Below are 4558 nucleotides of genomic sequence, written 5' to 3'. Positions count from 1 at the left end.
GAAGACGTTTCGAAACAGCATCATCTGTAACGTGTGTCCGCGCCCGGGCACCGCTCCGGCTGCTCTCGTCTGAGCACGGTCCAGAGCCCTCCCTGGGGCCCCCCAGTCCCTGCCCGGCTGGCGTGAGACGGGGCGCTGCGTCTGCTTCGGGCTTGTCTTTATTCGAGGATGTGCAGCGCCGAGCAGAGTCAGGGGCAATGGGAGCAGCAGCTTCCACAGCCCCCCCTGGCACCCACCAGTCCCTGCCTGGCTGGCGTGAGACCAGGCGCTGCGCCTCCTCTGTGGGGGCTTGTCCTTATTAGAGGATGTGCAGCGCCGAGCACACTGTGGCCAGGATCCCTGTAGCCCCTGGAGTAGCAGCCTCCACAGCCCCCCCGGGGACATGCCACGGCTGGGTCGGGCAGCACTGGGCTGGTGCCTCCTCTCTCCAGGCCCAGGGGACACACCCCGTGCGTTTGCTAATGGGACCAGCCCAAGCTGTCATTAACGCAACCTGCTAATAAACCTCCTCCTGGGGGGCTCTGTTTGTCTCATCCACGCCCCTCTCCTGGAGCCCGATGGAGCCCAGGGACCAGGTGGGACACAGCCCTGGTGCAAACCCTTGGTCTACAAGCATGGACGCGCCTGCAGGGCAGGACTGCCCCTGCACACAGCCAGGTCTGGGTCCCACAGGGCTGAATGTGCCCTGATGGCTCAGCGCATCTCGGGCAGGGTCAGCGAATGGGGCAGATGCTCTGTCCCTGCCCGGTGCTGCAAGACCAGCCCAGAGCTCCACCTGTGCTGGAGGACGCAGGGCCTAGGCCTCGGCTGTTTCACCTACAGACCAATACAGCATCAGGTGAGGCTCTAGCCCCGACCCCTCACACGCTGTCACAGATTGGCGCTCCCCAACCGGCTGAGCCCTGGGGGGACAGCAGCCTCCTGGCAGTGAAACACGCTGGTCCCCGACCCAGAGCCAGGGGCCATCCGTGGAGGTGGAAACTGGGCAGCACAGAGTTGCACAAGGGGAGAGACCGTCCTTTCCCCGTCACAGACCCAAGGAAAGAGCCCCAGACTGGGCCGATGCTAAGGGCACCAGCCTCCGACTTCTGTCCATTCTGTAGCCAGTGAAGACCCGGGGCTGGGCCTCACGTGTCACAGTCAGCCAGGTAGGAGCCACAGCCATGACCCCTTACAACACACACAGCCCTGCTGCCCAGGCTTGCCCTCCCTGCCCACGGGATTCAAACAAGCCGTCAGGCCAGTTTGGCATGCTATTTGGCCAGCAGCTGAGGGGTTAATCACCTGCTGAGCTGATTGCCCCTGAAATCCTGAAAAGCAACTAGGACTGGGTGAAACACCACCTCGAACCGGCACCTCGGACAGAGAGCTGGGCAGAGGCTGCGTGCGGGCTTTGGAGGTTGCTTGATCGCCAGCTTGACCAACAGCTCCGGACATCCTCCCTGCATGTTTTTTAGGGACCTCCCCTTGCAAGGGGCTTTCTGAAGCTCCATGCACAGCAGGGACCCAAGCGCCTGGGCAGTCTCTGCGGGAAGGCAGCTCTGCCCTACCCCCTCCTGGAAGGGGCCCAGGCATTTCAATCCACAGCTTATATTACTGCCCTTTTAAACAGCAGCCTTGGCAGCTGGCCAGGACCCAGGCATGGGCACCGCCCCAGAATAACACAGCAAGCAACGCAGTTAGGAAGCGCCTTTTTTAAGGGGTTACCACACACGTTAGCGTTTGCAGGACCCCTTCCGACTAAACCCACCCCCCAGGCTCAGAGACTGGCAGGAGCAGAGCTTTAAAGTCTCGCCCACCAAATTTCCAACTCCTATTTGCGAGGGAGGATTGTATAACTCATCCCAGCCCGGGGAACCGTTGCAATGAAAGCCAGGAGGAGATGACTGCGTTACCTACTGCGGAGCCGGTGGGCAGCACTGCAGCGGCTGGCTCCCTGCACCAGCTGGGGACCTGTGAGCCTGGTGAACGAAACGCCAGGTGCCCAGAGAGGAAGGCAGGCCCCCTACCCGCTGCTCTGGGCACCACCTGCCTTCTGAGGGCGCCTGTCAGCTATGATTTCAGGGCCTTTTCCCTGCGTTGAGCACTAGGACCAGCATTTGTGCAAACGGGGTATGGGGTACAGGTGCTTCCACTGCTGTGCCATCTAGGTCTGGATGTCATAGCAGGAAAGGTGCCAGAACCCCATCTACACTAAGGCTGCTATGGGTGCTGCTGCCTCTGCCAAAGCGCTGGTAGACCGAGTTCCTGAAAGGTGCCATGTAGTCACAGCTTTGGGTCTCATCCAGCTTTTTCAAGGGCAGATGCAAATCTTCAGTACACTGCAAGCAGAGGCCTAGCACCATACAGCCCTAGGCCCACTATAGGAACTGAATAAGAAAGGGTCCGGACAACCCTGGGTTTGTCCAGGCAGCAGCATCCACACTCCTCAGGTTCCTTGCTAGGATCCTGGCTTGAAGCAGGGCACCGTGCGGGCACCTCCCCGCTATGTTCCAGCCGAGGACAGCGAGCCAAGGCCCTGCTTACTGCAACAAAAGCATTTTAAGATGCTAATAATTCAACGGTTCCTTAGCAACTGGGCATCAATTGCTTTCTGAACGAGTTGGTGTCGTGGGAGCGGTGGCAGCGTGGGGAGAAGAGAGCGAATGATAAGAGGAAGGAGGTTGAAAAGGAGGGGCATAAGAGCAGGAAAAATGCAGCAGCTGGGGGCGCTCATCAATACAGCCCCTGTTTTTTATATTGCGGGAGCCTCCGGGAGCTCCGTTCAGCACTTGGGACGTGGCGGTGCTCGATGCTGTACAAATGTCACTGGTTCCCGGGTCAGAACTCGCTGCTCAGGCCAGGGGCGCAGCTGAGCTGCAGGCCGCTCACGGGAGATGGTTGGGGGGGGCTGTCCGCTGGCTGACTCCCACAAAGGCCAGAGGCATAAGAGGCAGCGGGGCCTTGGGGAGCGGGCACGGGCTGTGGCAGCTGCCAGGGTGACTGGGAGCTCTCTGCATTCTGCATTTTCCACTGCCCTCTAGCGGGAGGAGAGGCCTATAAGCCGGTCGGAGACGGTCCTAGTACAGAGGGTCTCCTGGTCTGGACGCGGAGCGGTTCCTCTCCCAGGGACAGCCCCAGAGGGGTTTGGAGCAGGCAGGGCCCCGCTGGCAGTCTCTCTCGGGCTTGGTTTCACTCCCGGTCCCTGCTCCTGCCACTAGGGAGAAGCACTGTATGGGAGCAAGCACTGGTGTGAGGGGGGAGCCAGGGCAGTCCTGACTCTGCCACTGACTCACTGTATGACCCCAGGCAAGTGCATTCACCTCCCTGGGCCTCCAGTGGGCTAGGCCCACGGCCTTTTTAATTCAAATAGATCCCTGGGCCTCCACTTCCCCAGGGGAACAATGGGGTGATACTCACAGCTTCCCAGAGGGGCCTGCAGGGTGCTGTTCATTTAGGTTGATCCATTTGCTTCTCCAGCTCCATCAGAAATGTTGGGCTGGGTGCTGCTAGCAGCCAGTGCTTACAGGACAAACCCATGGGGGCTCTTTCAACTCCCCTGGAGCAGCGAGAGCTCCCTCCATGTCCATGTACACAGCAGTCCCTTCCCAGAAGATGTCTCCTGGACTCACCCTACCTCTGTCTAGCATCACCTCTAGCTGGCATCCATCCATCCCTTGCAAACCAGAAACCCAGGCCTGCATGCCAGTTTGCCCTTCCCTCCACCTGCTCCCAGACTGAAGGGTCCCATAGATGCAGCCTCCCATTAACTACATTCCCTAGAGCTTTTAGAATAGCTCCTGCTGGCTTTTTGGGGTGGAGGGACACATCAGGTTGGTGGTACCTGGAGTGGGTGTGACCAACTGGCTACTGCAGGCCTCAAAAAAGCCCTCACGCATGAGCCATGAGGATGATGTGCCCTTATCAGGATCTTTTGCCACTGCAGCTTGGACCACAGGTTGGTAACCATCATATTAGACCATTGTGGTGGTACCATCATTGCTGGGCCCCCTAACAACCTGGATCATCTTCTTCTTGTGTCCTTGTCATAACAAGATGCTTATCCAGAGTCGTGCACAAGTGACAGCTCTTGCCCTTGCTGCGGTGAGCTCCTACTTCGTCCGGGTCTCACCAAGGAGCCGGCAAACAAGCAGGTGCTCCGTAGTCCGCGCTTCACTGCACTCGCATGCATTCATGTCGTTAGAGTACCCCATTTGATCGTGTTTGTTTTTGAACTGCCAGGCTGTGCGCGCAGGCGGTCAAGCATTGCCATGTTGGCCAGCCTGCATCCGCCCCCCTTGGGAGGTCCTCCCGGGGTCCCAGGGCCACTTCAGAGCACCTGATTGCAGCCGGAAGGGGGTGTCCCGACAGCAGCCTGCAGGGTGGGATGAATTCAACCTACTGCTCATGGTAGCAGCCTGCAAAGGAGAGGGGGCATTAGATACAGCCCTGGCCCTACCCCTCCCAGCAGCCTCACACCACGGGGCACATTCTCGTTTGGTCCCTTGGGGACCTCGCAGTTGCAGCATCAGGGGGCCAAGCCTGTGGCTGATCTCAGCCTCTGATGCTCCCACTGCTG

This window comes from Alligator sinensis, unplaced genomic scaffold (genome assembly GCF_000455745.1).
Source record: "Alligator sinensis unplaced genomic scaffold, ASM45574v1 scaffold337_1, whole genome shotgun sequence".
Lineage (NCBI taxonomy): Eukaryota > Metazoa > Chordata > Crocodylia > Alligatoridae > Alligator > Alligator sinensis.
Note: the sequence above shows the minus strand (reverse complement) of the source record.